The sequence below is a fragment of the Ovis aries genome, chromosome 14, assembly GCF_016772045.2.
Source record: "Ovis aries strain OAR_USU_Benz2616 breed Rambouillet chromosome 14, ARS-UI_Ramb_v3.0, whole genome shotgun sequence".
Lineage (NCBI taxonomy): Eukaryota > Metazoa > Chordata > Mammalia > Artiodactyla > Bovidae > Ovis > Ovis aries.
In genome coordinates, this window is record NC_056067.1 from 36,696,664 (window position 1) to 36,709,784 (window position 13,121).

Below are 13,121 nucleotides of genomic sequence, written 5' to 3' on the forward strand. Positions count from 1 at the left end.
GTTGATGGTTTTGGGGTTTAGATTCTGTTAGTTGTCTATTGCCCATAACTTTTTTTTAAAGATTTTTTTTCTTATGATTCTATGGGTTGAGGGAGTGGGCTTATTTAGCTGGGTGGTTTTTCTTCCTCATGATGTCAACTATGGTTACTCAGTTCTCTGCGTTCAGTTGGCATCTTGGCTGGACTAGAAGTTTCGGGGAAACTTCACTCCAATGTCTTATGCTTTGCTGTTTCTCCATGTGTCCTCTTCATGTGGCTAGCTAGGGCCTCCTTAACAGCATGGTAGTTTCAGGTTAGTGAGACTTCTTAAACTGAGCTGGCTTCGAGAGGAAAATCAGTATTTGCCAAGAGTTTGGAGTCTAGGCTTGGATCTAGCACAGTGTCACTGCCACCCTAGGTATAAGCCCAGCCCAAATTCAGGGAAGGTGAGTAGACTTTCCTTTCTGACAGGAAGAGTGACTTGCTGTTTTTACAGGAAGGGAAAAAATTGAAGGCAGCCATATTTGAAGGCTATCTAACACAGGCTCATTGCTACTTAAATTAGTACTACTTAATTTAGTAGTTTAATTTTTCTCATACAAATTCAGCTCCCTTTGAGCGATTTTACATTCAGTTGCCAATTTCAGTCAGCATATTCTGGTCCTTTTGGAAAGGTGGTCCTAATTATTAATAATTAATATTGTGTAGTTAGACCTTACTAAGTGCTCAGCTGTGACTTCAGTTCTTTATGTATATGATCAAGTCCTTAAAACAACTCTGTGAGAAAGTTATTATTCTATTTTAATAAAAAACTGAAATGTTGAGCAAGCAAGAGCAAGCAAGCAACTTGGTCAAGTTCTCACAATTTATAAAGTTGTAGAGCCAGGTTTGAAAACTAGAGCATCTTTAAGCTTGGTGCTTTTGCATTGAAAAGTGATAGTTTTTTTAGGTCCATTTTGAAATTTCTATTCAAAACTGCTGTAAAATCCTGCTGCACCAAACTTGTTGATTTCCCTAAGTTCTGCTCACAGAATTTCCTTGAAATAGATGTTTCTGTTCTCGGAATGCAGACCAGGACAAAGGTCTATGAGATGTTTTCATTAATGGAAACTCCCAACCTTTATGATTTATGGAGTCTCTAAAAGCAAAATTATTTTGGGGGGACTTCTGCAGTTCTTTACTGGGCTTCCCTCGTGGCTCAGACAGTAAGGAATCTGCCTGCAATGAGGGAAACCTGGGTCAATTCTTGGAATGAGAAGATTCGCTGGAGGAGGACATGGCAACCCACTATAGTGTTCTTGGCTGGAGAATCCCCATGGACAGAAAAGCCTGGAGGGCTAGAGTCTATGGGATCACAAAGAGTCAGACACAACTGAGCAACTAAGCACAGCAGTTCTTTACACCAGCCCTAGAATCATTCCCATTTTCACGTACTACCTACCTGAGCAGTATGGAAGATATTTCCACATCCCCAGGTCTTACTATTTTCTTGTCCAATATTAGCATATCTTAATTATATTTTTACTGTTGAAGTATTAGGATGAGGCTGTCCAGAATACAGAGAATTTTTCAGTAGGTTAAACAAATATAAGACTGGCTTTTACTATTTTAAGTGTTAGATTCTTGTCATGTTCTCTTGTGAACTTTAGTCTGTTAAATTCTCTACTACATTCCTTCAGGCCATTAGTACTTTCTGAGCCTTTCTGTAATTCACTTTGATGTTAATATTTTGTGTTTCTGGTCATGTATTTACTGTTCACCATCATTAAAAATAGTTAAATTGCTCAATCACAGGCTTTGGATTTTTATTATAATTCTTTAATTCCCTGAAACCTGTTTCTGTGATAAAAATGCCAAATATATCCAGAAATTTGGATGTTTAAATATTGCAATTCTCTTACAGTTTTTTATTTTTCAGAGGGTACAAGAATTTAGAACTGGTAAAGATCATAAAAAGGCCATTAAAAGTTTGACTTCCACCTTTTATACCATGAGTAAAAGAGTTGGACAGGCATGATGACACCGTATTCTTATTTCAATACCTGGGTGGAGATTTTAATTCAAGGTTGAAATTGGTGCTGTATCTTAGACCTAAAATACTGGAGGATGAAATCTACTTTGTCTGATATTAGTATAGCCACTCCTACTTTCTTTCAATTTATATTAGTATAGAATATCTTTTTCATCTTTTTACTTTTTTTTTTTTTTTTGCAGCAGCATAGAGTTTGGTGTTACCTCTTTTTTTTTTTTTTCCTAATGTAATTATCCCTGCTTTTTAGTTGTGTTTTTTAAAGACTATTTACATTTAATATGGTTCTTGGTATAATTGTGTTGAACTGACTATCTTGCTTTTGTTTTCTGTATGTCCCTTCTCTTCTATGTTCCTTTTATACTCCTTTTCTTTTCTTTCAGATTAATATTTTTATGGTTCTTTATTATCTCCTTTGTCTTATTAATTATATCTTATTTTACTGGTTGTTTGGAGTTTATATTACGTATCTTTAATATTTCATAGTCATTCTTTGCTGTTGTACACTTACACTGTAAGAGACTGACAATAGTATACTTTCATTTTTCTTTCCTTTCCTGGCCTTTAAGCTATTGTCATACCTTTCATTTTTGTGTATGTTGAAATGCATACAAAATCTTGTTACTATTTTTTGGGGGGGCTTTAAACAGTTGATTATCTTTTAAAGATATAAATTTTAAAAGTCTTTATATTTACATTTGTAGTTTCTATTTCTAATGCTCTTCCTTCTTTTGTGTACATCCAGGTTTCCATCTGGTATAATTTTCATTCTGTTTGAAGCACTTTACTATTTCTTGTCATGCAGGTCTATTGGTGATTAATTCTTTCAGTTTTTTATGTTTAGATTGGTCTTTGTTTCACCTTCATTTTTCTGTTTTTGCTGTCTCCTACTTGCTTCCCTCTTCCCCACCCTAGTCTGCACTTTAAAAATATTGTAGTTTCCTAGCTTACATTGGAGAAGGCAATGGCACCCCACTCCAGTACTCCCGCCTGGAAACTCCCATGGACGGAGGAGCCTGGAAGGCTGCAGTGCATGGGGTCGCTGAGGGTCAGACACGACTGAGCGACTTCACTTTCACTTTTCACTTTCATGCATTGGAGAAGGAAATGGCAACCCACTCCAGTGTTCTTGCCTGGAGAATCCCAGGGATGGGGGAGCCTGGTGGGCTGCCATCTATGGGGTCGCACAGAGTTGGACATGACTGAAGTGACTTAGCAGCAGCAGCAGCAGCTTACATTGCTTCCGATGAAAAATCTGGTTCTCATCCTTTGAACATAAGGTGTCTCTTTTCCCCCCTCCTCTGACTACTTCTCACATTTTCCTTTTTATCGCTGATCTTAAGCAATTTGCTTATGATGTGTCTTAGTTTTCTTCACTTTTCATAATTATGGTTGGAGTTCACTGAACTCCTTGGGGGTTTCCTCCCCGCAAGGAATTTATTTTGGCAGACCTGGGGTTGGGAAGAGCCCTGTGTCTAAAAGAAAGTATTGGGCTTATTGATGGTGAAGCATGGCTGATTCTGGTGATGTAGGACCCAGTAGGGGCAGCAGCAACTTGATTTTGTAATTGTGAAACTTCTTGGCCTTTGGCAGATGGCACCTTTTGGCTGTGATCTCCTCCACCATGATGATCTGGATTGAGTGCTGGACACCCGTGAGCTGATAGCATTGAGTGACATTGCCTGTGGTAGTCAGGTCCCAGTAAACCTGGTACATGTGGGTGCCACTGCAGGAGCTGTAGTGCAATCAGATGCTGAAGTTCCTCACCTGACGGGGGATTTCTTGAACATCTGCCTACAGGAGACAGTTTCCCTGAAGAATTCATCTTCTTCAGTTGAGATGCAAAGTATCAGAACTTGGAACTTGGAATAATTAGGTGCAAAGATGCAAATATTTTTATTTGATAGAGGCGTGATAAGTGGCATTTGGGGGTGGGCAGGGAGGCTCCTCCCCGCACCTTATACTCTCATAGTGTGCCTAAGGCCTTCATGACACTCTCTCCATGCTGGCCACCACACACAAAAGGCTTATAATTTTTTCAAATTAGAAAAACTTAGCCATTATTTTTTCAAATATTTTTGCTCCCTACCCTCAGGGATGCCAGTTATATTTAGCCATTTGAGGTTGTCTTATGGTTCGCTGATGCTTTGTTCATTTATTCCTCGTGTGTGTTTTTTCCTGTCTGTTTCATTTTGGATGGTTTCTATTGCTATACTTTGTAGTTTATTAATCTCTTCTAATCTGTTAATCCCATACACTATATTTGTCGTCTCATGTATTACAGTTTTCATATCTAGAAGTTCAATATGTGTTTCTTCTTAACACCTTCTAGGTCTCCATTTAACATGTTCAATCTTTCTTCTATCACTGTCCCTTGGTAATTCTGTCAGTTTTTGATTTTTATAGTTTGAAGCTATATTGTATTAGCATACAGGTTAATACTTTGTGCATGCATTTATACGTGTGTGTGTCCAAGTATATGTGTTTTTGTGTGCACACATGCACATGTACATATACCAATACATACACACACACACACACACACACACAAGTGAAATCTTCTTGTGGAATTTTTCTATTTCTTTTAAAACTTTTTGCTTTATTTTGTACTTTGATACTAAAATTACTAAAAATCACTAAATTACTGTTTTCCTCTGGTTAGTATTTGCCTTGCCAATCTTTCCTATATTCTTTTTTTTTCCCTATATTCTTATTTTTAACCTTTCAAGCTCTGTTTTCTCTTCTAAGCACTATAGAACTGAAATTAATTTTGTTTATTCTAATAGTCTTTGAATTAGAAATATTATCTGTTTATGGTATTTTAGTCATCACAAAGAATTAGACAGAGTTGTAAAAATAGCTATGGTGGGAGAAGCAAAGACATTTAAAGAACTTTTACAAAGGTCTTGTTTTTAGGTCCCAATTTTAATTTTTTCTGGCTTTCTTTCTTGAATAGAGGCTTGAATTCAAGTGATTCCCATCAAATCATCTTTCTTCTTGGCATATAGGCCTGAAAATGCTAATGGAGAAAAATGATCTTCCTTTCCTAAGGTTTTCACACTTTCCCAGCCTCCTGTCTCACATGACAATGGATCTTTTAAAGCATTTATAAACAGTATTATTTTGTATTTTGAAAGTTAATTTTAAACAATGTCAATTTGTAAAAAATATATATGTATATTTCTTAGTGTATTGATTTCTGATTGTCTACATTTTCTTTAGTTTATGAAGTTGCTCCTTTCGGACATTTGTTTTTAGTTTACTTGACCAGTGTTGGGGTGAAATTTTTTATTCTGATAGACTGTATACTGTTCAGGGTCATTTATAATAAATACAGGGTAACATGCCTATTACATAAAAATAAAATAGTTTTTGTGAAATGAATTGGAAGACGTGGCATAATTAGACAGTAGGCATTTGTATTCTATTATCACTTTAGAGCGGCAAAAAAAAAAATGGAGGTAATTTATTTCATCTTGGTAATGCTCCTTCTTTCTGGTCCAACAATTTATCAGAAATGTTAATCCAGCAAGCAGTAAGTTTGGGGGGGCGGTGAGAGAGGGGATTTAAAATTAGCCTGGAAATATTGCACAACTCATTAAAAATGTAATCATGCATAAAATGAGATCAATGAAAATTTATCTAAAAGTGCAAGGAAAAGGCATTTTCTAGTATGATACTGGATTTAATAGACTGGATTTTAATTTAGTCAGTTTGCTACAAAAAAATCCCTCCAGGCTAAATAAAACAGTTTTCCCTCCCAGTTATTGTACAGACAGCTAATTTTCAGACCCTTTCCTTCTGATATTCAATCTTATCTCTTGCTGTGTATGGGTTTCACTATATTGGAGAATTTGTTTTCTTTACATTTTCCATTACTGCTTTCATTTGCATGATAAATGATTAGAAGTAGAAACAGGAAAAAAAACTATGCAGAACATTTCTTTATTAATTTTGTTTAAATTAGAGTAACTTTTTTTATTTATCCTCCTCCCTCCCTCCCCTTTTAACAACCAGTGTATCTGAATTATTTTAGTATTTTATTGTAGAGGTAGAGAATTGGGTTGCAGTGTTTTCCTTGCACTTTCTTCATATAACATTTTATTTTTTTCTTATGTTTGTAGTTTACATTTTAGTTCCTACCTTATGCAGTTAATGGTATTGATGAATTCTTCTCTTAAAAGACATCCTTGTGTCTGACTCTGAGTCTAAGGTATAGGTATGTAATTTATGTTGACATTGATGGCATTAAGTGCTTTGAAGATTTATTTTTGCAGACAATATCATCACAATTCTTAAGCAATAAATACGGTTTTTAAAATTGGGTTTCATTTATGTCTTCTCCCTCTTCTATCTTAGCTACTTTTCTAGTCTGATAATTTAGAATTGTGAAATGATGTGACTAACTAAACACATTAATGAAAACTTTCTGTTGTTTTCCTTTTCCCCAAAGTTGTAAATGAAAATAGGCTAGCTTTATTAATAAAAATTAGTCTGGGCAAAACTTGCCTGAGCAAAAATTAGTTTGTAAGCCTGAATGAATGGTTCCAGCAATATTTGTTTGTAACAGAAGAATCTTATGATCATTTTACCATAACTCACATAGCTTTTTCTTTTCTAATTACACAAACTTTATGTAAATACTGCCCTGTTGTTAAAAAAATTCAAACATTGCTGTTAATGTTGTCTTGATTATTCTTCCTATCCTTCTCTTACCTAAAATAAACACACTAGTCCTCAGCTATTCTTCCTGACATTTTTCTCTGTAAAATAGACCTATACCTGAAGAAATGAAAAGTGAAAGTGCTAGTCACGGAATCTTGTCTTACTCTTTGTGACCCCATGGACTGTGGCCAACTAAGCTCTGTCCATGGGATTTCCCAGGCACAAATACTGGATTGAGTTGCCATTTCCTCCTCTGATAAATTGGTTTTAATTTCTGTTAAATTATTCTAAGATGAATGATATTACAATGTTTTAATTTTTCTGCATTTTCTTATTTTACTTAACATTATATCTTAGATAATTTTCCATTTCAATATGTACAACTCTATTCTGTTGGACTATTGAACAGTATTCTATGACATGGAGCTAGGAAGATCTGGAAGGAGCCTAAGCATCAATCTTTAGGAGAGGGTTGACAAACAATGGGGCAATAAGAACCTTTGTGTGCATACTTCTGTGCACAGTGGAAATGCTTTTGTGGGGAAGATGGCAAGAAGTAGGAGAGCAGGGTCTTTGAATGTCCCTAAATTTTCCTCTGAGTACTGTTAGAAGGTGGCTCAGTGGTAAAGAAGCTGCCTGTCAATGAAGGAGTTGCCAGAGATGCAGGTTTGATCCTTGTCTCTGGAAGATCTTTGGAATAGGAAATGGCAACCCACTCCAGTATTCTTGCTTGGAAAATGCCATAGACAGAGGAGCCCAGCGGGCTACACTCCATGAGGTCACAAAGAGTCGGACATGATTGAGCATATACGTACTGTTTGCCTAAATCCTATACTTTAACAATTGCCTCATTGTCATTCATTTCTAAGTAGTTTGTGAATTCTATATTGGTTTTTCTCTTAACCATGAGTCATTGTCAAGGGGAAAGTTTCTAAGTCTATAGATTTTTGGGGCTATCTTTTGATGATGAATCTAATTTTGCTACTTCATTGTGATCGATCTATATGGCTTTGTATGATTTCTCCTTTACAGGAGTCAATGAGATTTTTCTTCATAATCTAATATGTGATCAATTTTCTTTTGTCAGTGTCCCTGACTGAGGAGAATGTTCTTTATTGTATTCAGTCTTCTATTTTATACTTATTATATCAAACTTGTTAATTATATTATTCAAATACTCAATATTCTTACTCTTGGTTCATCTATTGTATATGCTGGTTCCTGAAAACTGTGTTGTTAGAAATGCCCAAAAGTTCATGTGTTGAATTTTATTGGCAAATACCCCTTTTTGTCCTTCTAGTGCATTTGCCTAAAGTTTTCTTTTTTCCTAATACTAAGAATTGCTTAGTGTATCTTTTCCTATACTGTTATCTTCACTGTTTCTATGTTGTCTTATTTTAGATAGGTCTTTTATATATGGCCCTGGAGAAGGAAATGGCAAATCACTCTAGTATTCTTGCCTGGAAAATCCCATGGATAGAGGAGCCTGGCAGGCTACACCCCATGGGATCGCAAGAGTTGGACATGACTTAGTGACTAAACCACCACCAACCATGGGTTTTCTACTGGAATATTTAAGTTTCTGTTCTTAATAGATAGTGATCCTTCACCCAGATGTTAGTTACCTATGTTTTGGGCTTATTTACATTTTCTATTTTATGGTACCTTTTTTTGTTTTTTCTCATTTCTGCCTATCTTTGGTTGATCAGTTTATTTTATTCCATTTTTCCCCTCCACTTGTGGTTTGTCAGTTATATGTCCCACTTCTTTTTTTCCCCTTAGTTGTTGTTGCTAAATGATGTCCAACTCTTTTGTGTTCACATGGACTATAGCCCACCACGCTTCTCTGTTCATGGAATTTCCTAGGCAAGAATACTTGAGTGGCTTGTCATTTCCTACTCCAGGGGATCTTCCTGACCCAGGAAGACATGACTGAACCCATGTCTCCTACATTAGCAGTGAGGTTCTTTACATTGAGCCAGCAGGGATGCCCCCATTTTTCCTAGTTGTTGTTCAGTCTCTCAGTTGTGTCTAACACTTTGCAACCCTATGGACGGCAGCATACCAGTTTTCCCTGTCCTACACCATATCCCGGAGTTTGCTCAAAGTCATGTCCTTTGAGTCAGTGAGGCCATCCAACCATCTCATCCTCTGTTGCCCCCTTCTCCTCCTGCCCTCGATCTTTCTCAGCATCAGGATCTTTTCCAATGAGTCATCTCTTCGCATCAGGTGGCCAAAGTATATTGGAACTTCAGCATCAGTCCTTCCAATGAATATTCAGGGTTGATTTTCTTTAGGATTGACTGATAGGATCTCCCTGCAGTCCAGGGGACTCTCAAGAGTCTTCTCCAGCACCACAGTTCAAAAGCATCAATTCTTCAGTGCTTGGCCTTTGTTATGGTCCATCTCTCTTGTCCGTACAAGACTACTGGAAAAATCGTAGCTTTGACTATATGGGTCTTTGTCAGCAAAGTGATGTCTCTGCTTTTTAATACGCTGTCTAGGTTTGTCATAGCTTTTCTTTCAAGGAGTAAGAATCTTTTAATTTCATGGCTGCAGTCACCATCTGCAGTGATTTTGGAACCTAAGAAAATAGTCTGTCACTGTTTCCATTGTTTCTCTATCTATTTGCTATGAAGTGATGGGACCAGATGCCAGGATTTTAGGTTTTTGAGTGTTGAGTTTTAAGCCAGCTTTTTCACTTCCCTCTTTCACCTTCATCAAGAGGCTCTTTAGTTCCTCTTTGCTTTCTGCCATTAGGGTGGTCTCATCTGCACATCTGAAGTTATTGATATTTCTCCTAGCAATCTTGATTCCAGCTTGAGCTTTAGCCAACCTGGCATTTCACATGATGTACTCTGCATGTAAGTTAAATAAACAGGGTGACAATATACAGCCTTGTATTCCTTTCCCAATTTGGAACCAGTCTGTTGTTCCATGCCTGGTTCTAACTGTTGCTTCTTGACCTGCATACAGGTTTCTCAGAAGGCAGATATGGTGGCCTGGCATTCCCATCTCTTTCAGAATTTTCCACAGTTTGTTGTCAACCATACAGTCACAAAGATTTAGTGTAGTCAGTGAAGCAAAAGCAGATTTTTTTTTAAAATTCCCTTGCTTTTTCTATGACCCAGCAGATGTTGGCAATTTGATCTCTGGTTCCTCTGCCTTTTCTACATCCAGCTGGTACATCTGGAAGTTCTTTGTTCATGTACTGTTGAAGCCTAGCTTGAAGGTTTTTGAGCATTATCTTGCTTGCATGTGGGGTTTCCCAGGTAGCTCAGTTGGTAAAGAATCTGCCTGCAATGCCAGAGACACCAGTTTGATTCCTGGGTCGGGAAGATCCTCTGGAGAAAGGATAGGCTACCACTCCAGTATTCTTGGGCTTCCCCTGTGGCTCAGGTGGTAAAGAATCCACTTGCAATGCAGGAGACCTGGGTTTGAACCCTGGGTTAGGAAGATCCCCTGGAGAAGGGAACAGCTTCCCACTCTAGTATTCTGGTCTGGAGAATTCCATGGACTTCCATGGGGTTGCAGAGAGTTGGACAGGACTGAGCAACTTTCACTTCGCTAGCATGTTAAATGAGCACAATTGTGCGGTAGTTTGAGCATTCTTTGGCATTGCCTTTCTTTGGGATTGGAATGAAAACTGACCTTTTCCAGTCCTGTGACCACTGTTGAGTTTTCCAAATTTGCTGGCATATTGAGTACAGCACTTGAACAGCTCATCTTTTAGGATTAGAAATAGCTTAGCTGGAAATCCATCACCTCCACTAGCTTTGTTAGTAGTAACACTTCCTAAGGTGCTCTTGACTTCATACTCCAGGATGTCTGGCTCTAGGTGAGCAACCACCCAATATCCCCTCGATAACCATCATGGTTATCCGGGTCACTGAGACCTTTTTTTGTGTAGTTCTTCTGTGTATTCTTCCTACTTCTTCTTAATATCTTCTGCTTCTGTTAGGTCCATACTGTTTCTGTTCTTTATTGTGCCCACCTTTGCATGAAATGTTCCCTTGTTCCCTTGAAGAGATCTTTAAGAATATTAGTAATGATACTGAAATCCTTCAATAAGGTCACTTTCTAGGATCAATGCTACCTCCTTTGAGTTTTCATGCCCTCTGAAATGTATTCTTTAGCTAACTTGTAGACAGTAGCTTTCAATGTGGTTCCTTGGTGGCTCAGTGGTAAAGAATCTACCTGCTAATTCAGGAGACGCAGATTCAATCTGAGTCGGGAATATCTCCTGGAGAAGGAAATGGCAATCCACTCCAGTTTTCTTGCCTGGAGAATTCCATGGACACAGGATCCTGTAGGGCTACAGTCCATGGAGTCGCAAAAGGGTTGGACACGACTTAGCAACTAAACAATCACAACAGCTTTCAGTGTACTTTAAATAATATGTGCTTAGTCTGTGAGAATGTAATAAATGTTTCAGAGGTGTTTCAATGCTTAATCAAATAGTCGCTAAATAATTATAATAGTAGTCAAAGAGTTATATGGTTTCTAAGTTACATGAATTCCACTGGTTTTAATAAATGTCAAAGTACTAATTAAAATTTTTTACTAAGTGATGCATGAGGTTATATTGTAAAATATTTCATAAAACTAAGTTGATTGACAAACTGTTAAAAACTAGACTTTGGTGAACCATCTGGGCCCGTTGAATTTGACGCTATGTCAAACTTGAGCTGTTCCTATCAATCACCTTTAATTTCCCTCCATGGTAATGGCCCTCCCCTCAAAATCTTATTTTGCCTCTTAATAACCTAATTCATATCCATTTTGAAACATTTTTTTCTAGTAAACTCTACTTCCAATCTGCCTATGTGGCAGAAACCTCAGGATTTTATAATTTCAGTCTTATCATACAGCTTTTTCATTTTATATTCTGTAAGGGTGTCCCAAGATGGCTTCAAAAAATTGGTGTGCAAGCAAACAATTTCCTGCTCAGAAGACCTAAATCTCTATCTACTCTGAACCATTGGATAGACACATTAGCTCACCCATGTTTCATGGAAACATTTCTCACTATGAGGTTGTCTGCATATTTCCATGTGTTATTCCCTCCCCACCTAGTGTACGGACTTCCTTTATGGTCAGGAAACCCCTGACCTAAAGTTAATGTCAAAATATCTCTAATAGAGCAAGTTTATTTCACAAGACCTCTAATATTACTCTACAAAAGTGATATTTCTTCACCTTGGTTATTTCCTTGGGTCACTACAAGAATATGAGATAACAATACTTTCTGTTTCTACTTTAGATCATTTATACACCTTAATAATTGTTGAACAAATGGACTCCTGTTTTGTGGATGATTTATTTTTCTCCCCCTTAACATTTTATTCTGGCGGTTGTCATATTGTTTCATTTGTGATATTCTGTAACACATGCTTCCATATGACTCAGCTCTCAAGAGTCTGAGTGCCTCAGGTCTGAAATATAGGGAAAAAAAGGAATCTCACCTTTCAGTATCATTTATGACCATCAGCATTTTACCTAAGAGTTGGCAAAGTGCTTTGGAATTTTTTGAGAACAGGCTTTTCATAATAAATAAGTGGTGTCATTATTGTCATCTCTTGATCTATGTAATGTCACAGTGAACATCAGTTCAGATTATGTCTACTGCTTTCCCCATGTGTTCTTTTACCATTATCTCCTTAAATATTACTCTGAATGGGCTACCTGGGATTTGCCTTCATTGCACTATGTACTCATTTTTATTTCTCTATCAGTCCGTCTTTCTCCAGATGGATTCTAATCTCATTGCCTGTTAAGATCTCCAGATACAGGTTGCTTTTACAGTTAGATTTACTACTAATTACTGGTCTGTAACATTGTTGTTTCCTAAAAGAATGGAAAAACAATTTTTGCCAAATCATGCAATTATTTAAAGACAAAGCCTACGTGGGCTTCCCTGGTGGCTCAGATGGTAAAGCGTCTGCAATGCAGGAGACCTGGGTTCGATCCGTGGGTTGGGAAAATCCCCTGGAGAAGGAAATGGCAGCCCACTCCAGTATTCTTGCCTGGAAAATCCCATGGACAGCGGAGCCTTGTAGGCTACTGGCCATGGGGTCGCAAAGAGGTGGACACAATTGAGCGACTTCACTTTCACTTTCACATGGTCTAGTGCGGGGGAAGACTTTTTGGTTCATGTATGGGACAGTGTGTTACATGTGTACATAATTAGGATACTTATTAGAAAATTGTATTTAATCTCTACATTATATTTGTTTCAGGTAGAGTCCCACATATGCTGTATCACAAAGATGACATGCTGATGACCTATTAAAAACGAAAATAAAAGATGGGGACAGAGATAGAAGAACTTATTTTAAAAAAGCATGTTGCTGAAGTTTTCTTCTGCTACAGATAGGAATATATATAATTCCTATGTAGTTTCTTCTAAGGTGATTCTATAAACGCATTTCCTTTTAGTTGAAAAAGAG

General features: G+C 37.3%; 1 pseudogene; it reads right to left on the bottom strand.

The window, feature by feature from the left end:
- Positions 1-3,482: 3,482 nt before the first annotated feature.
- On the bottom strand, positions 3,483-3,997 carry LOC101123142 (large ribosomal subunit protein eL20-like; annotated as a pseudogene).
- Between the last annotated feature and the right edge of the window lie 9,124 nt (positions 3,998-13,121).